The sequence below is a fragment of the Grampus griseus genome (assembly GCF_964374135.1).
Source record: "Grampus griseus genome assembly, chromosome: 7".
Taxonomy (NCBI): Eukaryota; Metazoa; Chordata; class Mammalia; order Artiodactyla; family Delphinidae; genus Grampus; species Grampus griseus.
Window position 1 is genome coordinate 28327007 of NC_139001.1, and position 13194 is coordinate 28340200.

Here is a 13194-nt window from a genome sequence, read left to right on the forward strand (position 1 = left end):
CTGGGTTTCTTCTTATTTTCTTTCATTTTGGTTTATCTGTTTCTATGCATTTAGTTTGGTTCATCCTACTTCTCTACTTTCTACCAGTGAGACAGTGGCTCTCAATGGTGACTGCACACTAGAATCATTCGGGAGCTTTGAAAATCTCTATACCTGAACTATCTACGCTGTTAGAAGTTAGAGTAGTGGCTGGGGGGTGGGAGGAAAGGGGAGCGGCTAAAAGGAAGCATGATGCCAACTTCTAGGGTGCTCGTGAAGCTCTGATTCTTGAGCTGGGTTGTGGTTACACAGGTACCTTCAGTTTTTAAAAATTAATTGTGATGTATACTTAGGTATGTTCACGTTTCTATGTGTATAATATACTTCAATAAAAAGTTAAACACAAATCCCTATGCTGAAGTTGCACTGAAGAACAATTAAATCAAAATCTTCATGGGTGGGACCCTGGTGTCAACATTCCTGTAAAGCTTCCCTGGTGATTGCAACGTGTAGCCAAGCTTGAGAGCTGCTACAGAGGTTCTTCTGACCACAGTGGGCCCAGATCTCAGAAGTGGCATTCAAGCCAATTGCAGCAAGCCCTTTGGAGCAGCCAGGAGTCAGTGGGACTGACCTGCTATTTGTTTAGGCAGGTCCCAAATCCAGGTGGTATTACTGGGGCAAGAGCTTTGGACCTGGATAGAAATCTAGGTTTAATATCCGGCTGTCATTCTGGACATTGAGAGACTTTGGGCTAGTCACATAGATAACGTCACAGAATTGCTGCTTCCTCATCTGTTAACTGGAGCTCACGCTAGGACTCCTCCTTACCTTGGGTGGCTGTTCCTTCCCATACATCAAGGGCTCCATAAGTGAGCTATTATTATAAGATGTTGCGAATTTGCTAGTGACCCACAAGAAGCCACTTTGTCTTTGCCTCAGAGATCCTGCAGAGCTGCTCGGCAGTATTTTTACATTGTCACTGTTATTGCTCCTACCACTCAAGAGGGTGAGTGCACCCTCTTGTACTGGACCAATAAGGAAGGAAGAGGTACTGGTTTAGGTTTTTGTTGTAATCAATGACTTGCTCATTGCACATTGATTTGCAACCGCAGACTCGAGAGCACGTAGATGGGAGAGCGGCTATTGCGTGGCTGCCTCTGCCCCTGCGTGGCTGCCTCTGGGTATTCCCTTTGGTGGGGCTTAACTAAGTCAACCCAGTGTTCCATCCCTTGAGAGAAGACCCTAATTTCTCTTGTCTGCACCTTCTGCTTACCTCACCAGAGAAAACATACAGATGGCAAATAAGCATATAAAAAGATGCTTCATTTCATATGTCACTAGGGAATTGCAAATTAAAACAACAATTAAGATAAAATTAAAACTACATGCCTATTAGAATGGCCAAAATCCAAAACACTGACAACACCAAATGTTGGCTAGGATGTAGATCAACAGAAACTCTCATTCATTGCTGGTGGGAATAGAAAATGGTACAGCTACTTTGGAAGACAGTCTGGAAGTTCCTTACAAAAGTAAACATACTCTTACCATACATTCCAGCACTCCTTGGCATTTACCCAAAGGAGTTGAAAACTTATGTCACATAAAACCCAAACACAGACATTTTTAGCAGCTTTATTCATGATTACCAAAACTTGGAAACCACCAAAATGTCCTTCAGTAGGTGAAGGGATAAATAAACCCTGGTATATCTAGACGATGGAATATTATTCAGTGCTAAAAAGAAAAGAGCTATCAAATCATGAACAGACATGGAGCAACCATAAAATGCATACTACTAAGGGAAAGAAGCCGATCTTAAAAGGCTACTTACTCTATGATTCCAACTAAATGACAGTCTGCAAAAAGGCAAAACTGGGGATTAATGGTTGTTGGGGTTGGGAGAAGGAAGGGATTAATAGGCGGAGTATAGAGGATTTTTAGGGCAGTGAAAATATTTCTTATGATACTATAATGGTGGTTACGTTATTATACACTTGTCAAAACTCATAGAATATAGTACCAACAGTGGACCCTAATACAATCCATGGTCATTGGTGATAATGACGTTTCAATGTAGGTCCATTTATTGTAACAAATGTACCACTTTGGTGTGGGATGTTGATGATGGGGAAGGCTGTGCATGTGTGAGGGCAGGGGGAGTATATAAGAAGTCTCTGTACTTTCTACTCATTTTGCTAATGTTTTGTTATTTGTAATTTCTTCTAAAAAAAAAAAGAGGATATTAAAAAAAAAAAGAAATGAGTTATCAAGCCATGAAAAGACACAAAGCGACCTTAAGTGCATATTGCTAAATAAAAGAAGCCAATCTGAAAAGGCTACATACTGAATGACTCCAACTATATGACATTCTGGGCAAGAAAGTAAAAAGATGTGATAGTCAGGGGTCAAGGGTCAAGGCGGGGTGAGGAAGTGATGATTAGGTGAAACACAGGAGATTTTTAAGGCAGTGAAACTACTCTGTAGGATACCGTATCGATGGATACATGACATTATTTGTCAAAACCTATGGAACTGTGTAACACAAAGAGCGAATTCTAATGCAAACTATGGACTTTAGTTAATAATGGTATATGAATATTGGTTCATCAATTGTAACCGCACTAAGGCAAGATGTTAATAATAGGAGAAACTGTCAGTGGGAAAAGGAGAGGATATATGGAAACTCTCTGTACTATCTGCTCAATTTTCTTTTTCTAATTTTATTTTACTTTATTTCTTTATTTTTGGCTGTGTTGGGTCTTCGTTGCAGCACGCAGGCTTTCTCTAGCTGTGGTGAGCGGGCCCACTCTTCGTTGTGGTGCGCGGGCTTCTCACTGTGGTGGCTTCTCTTGTTCCGGAGCATGGGCTCTAGGCACGCAGGCTTCAGTAGTTGTGGCACGTGGGCTCAGTAGTTGTGGCTCACGGGCTCTAGAGTGCAGGCTCAGTAGTTGTGGTGCATGGGCTTAGTTGCTCCACAGCATGTGGGATCTTCCCGGACCAGGGACTGAACCCGTGTCCCCTGCATTGGCAGGTGGATTCTTAACCACTGTGCCACCAGGGAAGCCCTATCTGCTCAATTTTCTGTAAACCTAAAACTGTTTTAAAAAATTGTTTATTAATTTTTAAAAAAGTGCAACCGATGGCTTGACCAGTTCTGTATATACCACTTTCTTAGGCAGTAAATTATCTTTGCAGAGCGCCTTTGGGCAACAAGCAATGATGCAGCATAGCCCACATAGACAGAAGGGTTTTGAAGCCAACAAGCCTTCAAACTCATCCCCCCACTAGAGTGTGAGCAGGAATGACAGAAGGGGGAACAGAATGTGGTGTGTGGAACCCTGGGTCCCCCTTTTAGCTACAACCAAGAAGTCACTGAGCACAGGAAGGCAACCTTGCAGGGGTAGCACTGCTCTAAGAAACAACCGACACTTCTGACTTGTTTTACCCAAATAACTTAAATAAGCAAATAATAACCAAGTGATTCATCCTACACGATCTTCGGTTTTCCCATTGATACAACTGACGGTATTATGCATTACAGATGCTGCTGTGTTGTTTTCAAGTCTTCCCTGAAAGCCTTAACAAAAACGTCAAAACATACCCGCATACGATACTGATGATAAGGAAGTGGATATGTGTGATCACATATGAGATATCTTATTAAGGAAAGTGTGGAGGGCTCTTCTTTAGAATATTTTCAAAAAGCTCTTCTAAACACTAGATACATTTTTTATTACTTTTACTGCTGTTAGTCTCCTACTTGTTAACCTGAAGTTTTGTCTAAGGACCGCAGGGGTTTTCTTAACCTTACAAGTAAGTTTCTGTTAAATAGAACCTTGTCACGCCACTTGTTGCTATTGATAGACTTTGTTAACCCAGCAGTGAAAGCAATCTGTCCTCTCAATGCATGGTAGCACCTCAATAGTGGAGATTTTGTAATGAATTTTAAAATCAGAGATGAGAAGCATTTCCCCCACCCACCCGGGATGGGAAAGAGAAAATGCAGTAAGACAAAACAGGATGCAGAGATTAAGAAGTGGGTTAGAGCCCACGAAGTTCTAAGAATCACAACTGTTGAAAAAATATTAAGCAGACCAGACAATAAGTGAAATGAGTCCAGGTTGAGTGAGATTGAATGCTTTCCCCAAGTCCCACATGGTAACTGCTTTTTTTCTTCTGTATGGAGAAAAAGAATTGGGAAGAGAGTTCAGATTTCTAGAGATTCACCTGAATAGTTCCTACTGCACTGCTCACTGGGACAATATTCTTTCTCCTCCCCAAGGTGGCCATATGCAGCAGCAGTTCACCCCATCCATTCACTCTCATCACTTAGAATGGAGTTGTCCCCATTCAAACATCGAGGAATGGCACCGTGAGAATTGATAGGCTCATGAAAGCAAGGCTGATGGGAGCCCTGGGGTGCACCCCCAAACTAAAAGGACTCAGGTTGCAAGATCTGTCACTTAACAGTCACAGCAGGATATATTTTTGGTAATTGAAACCTAATTTGGATTGTGTTTTTGGAAAATGATAACATTTGTTTCCTAAAAACTAGAAAATTTTTTAGCAGGGAGTGGTGGTTCTCTCCAACTCCACTTCGAAGCTAACAAGGCAAACTGTTTAGAGTACAAACTTTTTCTTCCCATGGATTTATGTAGTAGATGTTTCAAAATGACTGGCAAATACATAGAATTCATACAAAGTTAGAGGCAAAAGGGTGCTCCAGAACCCTCTGGTTGAATCTCCTCACTCTATAGTTGAGGAAAATGAGGTCCAGAGAGGCTAAGTGTTATGCCCAAGGGCACATAGCTGGCTCACAAGATGAGACTTGAATCCGGATTGCCCATGTACTGGCCAATGCTCTTCCCTCTCTACTGTGCTCTACTTCCCAGCACCACAAGAGGACACCTATTGCGTCTTGCAGAATCTAGACTATTGTTTGAAAGCTTGGAACTAAACTTGTGACTAATTAGAATACAGTGTTCCACCACCTTTAAGTCACCAGCTAAAATCCACTGTTCCCCGTCGCAGCACGCCCGAGGCCTTCTGGGTAACCAAAGAAAGATTATTGTCTCAACTCAGTTCTCTGTGTCTAGGTACCCACAAAATGGAAATCACTTTACTTGGAGAAGAGCAAGAGGACAAGATGAGATGAAAAGGAAGCATGTTTAAAATGGATAAAAGGAGGCACTTTTTTCCCACTACATACAATTGAACTGGGGAACTCACTGCAGCAGGATATTAAGATCAATGGTGAAGATTTGTGTTTTAAAAGATTAGACATTTCACATGCATATCATCAACAGCGACACTCAATAGGATGAAAGTAAGATGGATGAAAGTTCTCAAGCTTCAGTGCATAAGTTGATCACCAACTGGGTCAGGTGAAAAGAAAAAAAGTTGTCTACTGGGTTAAAATTTCACAGAAAGGCAGATCTGGGGGGTTCCAGTCATTGCTGCTGTGCGACAAACCACTCCAAAGTAGTGGTGTGAACCAACAGGCATTTTATTATTCACACGGGTACTGTGCATCAGGAATCTGGAGAGGGCACAGCAGGGATGGCTTGCCTATGATTCATGACATCTGGGGTAGACTTGAACAACTAGGGGTGACTTGAGGTTGGGGGTTGGAATCATCTGGAAGCTTCTTTACCTAACCTGGGATGACCTGAAGGCTCACCCAGCTGGGACTGTCAAGTAGAGCATCTATATGTAGGTGTCCGAAGAGAAAGCACTTCCAAAAAACAAGTGTCCCAAGAGACCCAGGTAGAAACTACACGGCCTTTTATGACCTATCCATGGAAGTTTAAGAGCATCACTTCCAACACAGTCTATGGGTCAAAATCGTCACAAGCCCACTGAGATTCAAGAGGAGGAGACTTAGGACCTCCTACATCCCTCCCCTATGGGGAATGGCAAGATCACATTGCAGAAAAACCTGTGGGATGGGAGAGGTTTTTGCAGCCATCTTTGGAAAATGCAATCCCCCAGGGAAGGGGTGGGTGATGTGAGGTTACAAGAACACACAATCTAGTGGAAAAAACGGACATATGAACAGAGAATCACAGTACAATAAAATAAATTTCAAGGTAGTTATTTCCCCCTCTTTTACAGGAATTCTTTTTTTTTCCCTTTGATAAGAGTCATCACATTTAAATTTTTTCATTCATTTTCTGTCTTCCACTAGATTGGAATCTCCAGGCATTTAGTTTCCTACTGTAACCCCTGTGCCTAAAACACTACCAAGCCCAAAATAGGTACTCAATAAATATTTGCTGAAAGAGTATATGAGTAAAGTGCTGTAATAGAGAAGTAGTGGGAGGGCTGTGGGAGTACAGGCAATAACAAAGCACTCAGCTTGATGGAAATGACATTTGAGTGGGTCTTGAATGCTCTTGAAGGATAAATAACAATTTTTCTGGTGGAAAAAAGAGGGAATAAATTTTTCTCCTTAAATCTCCTCCAGAGACTTCATTAGCCAAGTTTAAGTGGGCAGATCCTCATCCTAAGTGTACAGACTGCATGTAGTAGTTACAATGCTCTTGGTTGCAAGTGCAAGAAAACAGGGACTCAAATGTATTTAAAAATAAGCAGTGTATTGTATCATATAACAGGAAGTCTGGAGGCCAACAGTTCAGGCCGCCTCAATGCCATCCTTCTTCACTGGGTCAGCTTAGCTCTTTTGTGGTTGCAAGATGGTGCCCACAGTGGTAGGCATCACAGGCAGACGAAATAATACCCAGCAGGGGAGAGGACTATTTCTCCTTTGGAGTAAGATCTTTCCCATAAGCCCCTGACAGACTTACCTCACATTGGCCCCCACACCACGCCTTATTGGCCAGAACTGTGTCCCATGCATGTATGTAACCTAAACGCTGATAAGAAGAAGGGGAGAAACACGAGCAGTTGGACTAATCACGTGTTACTCCTTGGGGCTTGATCTGAAGCTCCTGCCTCTCCTGAAGCACAGGGCTATGCAGAAAAGGGTGGATTCCCCAAGAAAACAGAACAAAACAAAACAAATAACGGGGGTTTTGTTAGGAAGGAAAAAGGGGAGATGACTCTTCAGCATGTAATCAACAGTGTTTGCAACATTAGGCTTGGAGAAGGTTAATGTTCTGTTTTCTTTGTGGATGAATATTACCTAACACTTTTATTTATTCTTTTTCATGCTTTTTGCTCCTTTCCTTTCTCCTCTGCACTAGTAGTCAGCTGAATAAATCCAGAGCTGTATCAGTAGGAAAGAGTGTCATGTGTGCAGTGTACATACGAATCTAATTAATCAAAAATATGTAGATTAGATGTGAGTGCACTTTCAGGTAAAAACCTTGATTCATATGCTTCTGATAACATAGCCATGCCCAGCTGTTCACCACTTGGCTCATGCTCTTTCATGGCCTTGTACCCGTTACTTGTGCTGATTCCTCTGTCTAGGAAGTCCTTCTCAATTTCCTTACCTATAGTGGATACTAGGGATTGCCTCTCCAGCCTCCATTCTATCCTCCTAGTAATTTGCTTGAAAAGATTGAGAACTGCAAAACTACTTTTTTCAGACTCCCTTGCAGCTAGGGTCTTGATCTGAAGTAAGTTCAGTCAATCAGGTGCACTTGTGTAAGATTTGGAGGCAGATGCAAGGAGAAGGCATCATTCTGTTGCTGTTGTTGTCGGCCAGCAAGGTTTGAGCAATAATGTTAAGAGGCATTTAATGCTTTTGGACTCAGTGTCCTGTTTCAGTGGCTAGTCACCAGTTTCATGGGTGTGAAGAGCCCTTGCTGCAGCACCGTCCCCACTTCTGGAACATAGCTACTGTGGTAGGCCCTTGAACTCAATAGCCCAGGGGTACCCCCCTGACTTCTGCCCCTCCAGCTCATCAATTTTGTAAGCCTCTGTTTGATTCTCAGTATTAAATATTTCTCTGTTTGAAACACCTAGAGTGGTTTCTATTTCCTGTACTAAACCCTGACTCATAGATCGCTTAATTCACATTCAGCCTTCCAGGCACAGCCTGGGCCTTCCCCGAGCCACCAGGTTGGGCCAGGTGCTTCCTTGGTTCTCCCACCATGTCCTGCCTGGTAAGCCCATGCCTCTTCATCTTTGCACCCCTGGCACCAGTGTTTGGCTCACAGCATGTGCAGCATCAACATTTACCGAACTGAAGCTCCCTCTGCCAAGATACCAGAAAGGTCCTGAAATCTAGTCTAAAGGGTGCCCCACCTCATGCCTGGTCTGCAAAGTCCAAAGAACAAGTGGCTCTAGACTTATGCTGGATTCTAGATGAATCCAGAGCCCTCAGCTTTTCCGTACTTTAGTCCTCCACACAAGAGGCCACTCCAGAATTGAAAATTTGACCTGGTCCCCAGGAAAGGGATGATAAGGAGCAAGGGAAGTTGCTTATCTCAAGAGTTACTATCTGGTGGTTTTCAGGACCCTCTACTGCTGGGCCTACAATGAGGCCTGCAATCAATGGCAGCATAGCCTTTGGAGCGAGGAAAACCCAAGTTGGAAGGTGTGTGCTCTTGTGTAGCAAGCTACTTTCTGAACCTCAGATTCTTCATCTATAAAATGGGGTTGATAATATCAACCTCACGGGATTCTTGGGGGTAAAAGAGATTATATATGTAAAATGCTCAGCACAGTGCATACACATTGGAAATGCCTAATACCCATCAGTTACTGTTATGGCCACCATTGTTGTTGACTGTGCCATTACTGTACCACAATTCTGTTACATATTTTTTACTTCGTATACATATACTTTCCTTCAGCCCAAACAGACTCACATGCAATTAGACTAGAATGTACTTCTCTATACTTTCTCCCGAGGTGTTCCACTTTACATCATGATGTGATTAACCCTTTTCTGCAGAAGATCCAGCTAGGCCCCAGTTTGGGGCTGTGCTGAGGAAATAACAAAACCATCTATGTCAGTGGCTCTCGACCCTAGCTGAAAATCAGGATCACCTGGAGAGTTAAAAACAAAAAGGCAACAAAAATAAACAAATAAAATGAAACCAAGAAACAATGTCTGGGTCCCTCAACCAGAGATTCTGATTCAGTAGGGCCCAAGCATCAGTATATCTTAAGGCTCCCCAGGTGATTGTAATGTGCAGCTGAGAGCCATTGTTGAGAGTGGGAAAGATTAGTACTTCCATCGCCTCTGGGAAAGAAGAAAGAAGCTCTTACTTTTCTATAATCTCCACCACAGTGGAGGAGGGGAGAGGACTAAAGATTATAGTTGAATGATTCCACTTATAATGTGAACAAGGCATTCTTATTATGAACCTGGATAAATGACTCATCATGGTAATCCTCTGATTAGTGTCTGGGTTTCTCATCTAGAGGTGTCTGATCTGATGAGGAGTTATCAGGAATGCTCTAGGACATGGAAAAAGCTAGTCTGGAAATACCTGTGAGGGATTTCAAGTTGGCTTGTGAGTGTCTGTCCTGTGCCAGCCCTGTGCACACTCGCACACTTGCGGGCTGGGGCTGATGTCAGGTGTACGCACTTTGATCCAGGGCAAGTGAAATGATCCCTGCTTTGGCATAAAATCTAGCTAATATCTAGATGCTAGAGAGAGCTGGTGACAGCTGGGAGTGTGCTCAGACATAAAGGACAGGGATACCTCATTTGATTGCGCTTTGCAGAATTTGTTTTTTCACAAATGGAAGGTTTGTGACAACCCTGAGTTGTCAGATGATGGTTGGCGTTTTTTAGAAATAAAGTATTTTAAAATTAAATATGTACTTTTTTTTAGACAGAATGTTATTGCACACTTAATAGACTGAAGAATAGTGTAAACATACGTTTTATAGACATTACTGGAAAACCAAAAAATCCATGTGACTCACTTATTGTGATATTTCCTTTATTGCAGTGGTCTGGAAGCCAACCCACAATATCTCTGAGGTATGCCTGTACATCTAAAAAATGTAACTTTTTTCCCATTATTAAAGTGATACACAAAAGAAAATAGAGTGGGAAAACAGAAAAATAGCATGAACCCAGGAGAAACTAATAACAGACTTAAATAGAGTTACGAGGTGCTAGACATGGTTTTAAGCTCTTTACCATATAAATTCATTTACCCCTCACTACAACTCTATGAGGGGTAACTCCACTTTACAGATGAGGAAAGAGGACCTGGAGCTGTTGTGTGACTTGTCCAAAGTGGCAGCTAGTAAAGGAAGAGCCAAGGTTTGGACTCATGCTGCATTTAACAGGGTATGGTCAACCTCAGAGATATATATAGCTCATAAGGTAAGCTTTATCCAAGGATTCAATGCCACTTGCTAAAGTTTAAAGAGTTAATCTCAGTTGCCATTTATTCATCCATTTATTTCACAAATATTTACCAAAGGCATCTATGGGCAGCATACTGTTCCAGGCTTGATTATCAAGATATTGAAGAGTATACAGAGGCTACCTGTCCAGTCATTCCTATAGCATTGAACTCTCAAGTGTCTCAACAGACTATACATGTATAATAAATACACGTCTTCTAAGATTAGAAATGCAATAACTATTCTCTGATTACAAAATCCAAAACCAATACTTCAAAACTTTCGAAATGTCACAGTCTTACTAGGTGGAATGTTTAGCATGATCCTCTGTATTTATCAATTAATAAGTACACCTTGGACAACAATTTAAGTTGAACCTCATGAATTCCACCTTGTAGCAACATGTTTAATATAGCAGTAGTGTCTTCAAGTCAGAAATTTGGTGTTTTTGGATGGATGGATGGATGGATGGATGGATGGATGGATGGATGGCTAGATGGAAGGATAGATGAGTGAATTAATAGCTAAGAATGCCTGGCAATGTTCTAGTTGCTTAAAAATTGCATCTTTAAAAATAATTCAGTGTTTTCCAGTTTGTTAAACAATAACTATGACTCAGAAGAAAATTGTGATTTCTGTCCTTTCCATGGACTAAATATGTAACTTCAAGGAAGCCATTATGATGCCAGTTCCATCTGATGTGAGGATCAAATGAGCTAACTGAAATGAATTATGTAGCACCCTGCCTAATACATGTTAAACAGCATATTTTAAACTGCCTTTAAAGTGAAATACTATATGTAGAAAAGCAAAAATTCAAATGATACAAAAAGCTATACAATGCAAAATACGTTTCTTCTGGCCAAGTTTTCCTGCTATTATTACTACTATTATTAGAGATCTCCAAGCAAAAATAACATCTCCCTGTGATTAAGAAGAGAGAGGTTTACAGACTAGGAGATAACATCCTTTGAGTCAGAACCAAGTGAAATAACACGTGTATTCTGGCTAAATTCCAGCATGAGTGATTAACATTCTCCAACTTCAAATAATTTTTATTATTAGCCAACACTTGTCCATCCCCAATAATACACATGTTGCATACAGGCCACAGAATGAGGCAGCCTCTCTTGGCATGTTCACAATCTGTGCATACTTTCCACTGAGGGTTTCCCTTTCTTTTTGATTGCTATTCCATAGCTTTTCAACTCCCACTACTTTCAACCCTGGGATGTTTGCCGACACTGAGTGCCAAGTAGTTCCAAAGAAACAAAAAAAATATGAGCACCTGTAGAATCCCAGGGAATGAAAGAGGTAAAGTACATTTTAAACATATTTATTAACAGTTTCGATGTTTGTGAAGCGATTTATATTTATTTCTTTGAATTTTGCGGCTGGGATTAATACACATATTCCTCATTATTTTTCACAAAGTCTTGCTGATAAGCAGGAGGAAGAGGGCTATTCTGCAATTTTGTCTCCCCGTCTGTATAAGTGGGATCCAGGACACAAGAACGACTCAGCCCTAAAGTGCAGTCCTGAGTCCCTCAAGAACTCAGGCCCTCCTGCCTTTTTTCTGCCTTCTTCCCAGTAGAAGGAAGGGGTGGGGGGAGCGGGAAACAATTCAAACCCTCTTTGTAAGCGTGTGAATGAATCTCAAGAATGCTAAACACCTCAGTCTTCCAACCTAATTAGAACACGTAGAAAAGAGGCATTTTCAGGACATTTAAAACTTGCAGCATAATAAGCCATCTGGAGAGCGCCACAGTGCGTCCCAGTGGTCGAGGCGCCCAGCAGGTCTTCGCGCGGGCTACCCGCTGCTCCGTGCGCCCCGGATCCCCGGCGGCGCGCGGGTGCGCGGCTCAGCAGCGGGTAGCCCCGGGGTGGGGGTGCAGCCCCTGCCCATCACAGAGCCCGGAGCTAAAGTTACTTTTCTCTGCGGGCGACTTCGAACTGCCTGGATTTTTAACCCGATAAACTGATAAAGGACTAACACGTCTGGAGTCTTCCAAAGACGGAAAGAAAATCACTTTCTTGTCGCAACAGTAAGATTTTGTTACGAAATGCAAAAGTAAAGGTTAAAGCCTGGGAGATAACCGGTCGCATATGGGGGGACGGGGGAGGAGGTGGTAAAAATTGTGGATGTCGCGTCCCAACTATCTCGGTTCGAATCCCAGGTTTGCCATTTGAGAGCCTACTCTGTGTTAGGCGCTCGGAATACCGCGCTGAACAAGATTATCTAGGTTGTGGCTTTCTTGGGGGAACTATCATTAGCTCGGTTGCCTTGGTATGCTTCTAAACTCTTGTTTCTTCACCTATAAGGAGTGCCTGCCTCATAGAATTGTCGTAAGGTTCTGAGACATCCTGTATTAAGATGAGAACGATTAACGCGCTGTCTGACACACAGTAGGGGCTCAGTAAGCATTTGTACTTCTCTCAATTTGAGCTCACCTGGTGAGGGCAGCGCAGAGAGGAGACAGGTCCCACGGTTAAGAATAATTCTTTGAGCAGTTCTTTTAAACAAGCGCTGGACTCTAAGGATGCTTACCTTCAGATAGGAGACCTGGTAGGTGTCCTGGAAGCTAGGGTTCATAAGCGAGAACATTACGGGAAACTGAGCCCCGCACCAGTGGGAGCCAGCAGAGAACTCAGGAGGGACTTCTAGCTAGGGTTTCCCGCTCCGGGTCTCAAGAAGGCGTGATTAGCATTAGCCCCGCCCCCCATAGCTTCCCGGCCGGCGATTGGCCCACGCTCCTCGGCTGCCAGCTCCAGGCGGGGCCGGAGGGCGCCTGGAGAGAGGCCGAGCCCGCGGGGCAGTGGGCGGGGACGCGCGGAGAGCGTGGCGGGGCGGCCCACCAACCGAGCCCCAGCGCGAAGGGGCGGGGCCGGGGCGGAGCCTCCCGGCGGGCATTAGAAGCAGGTGACCCGGGC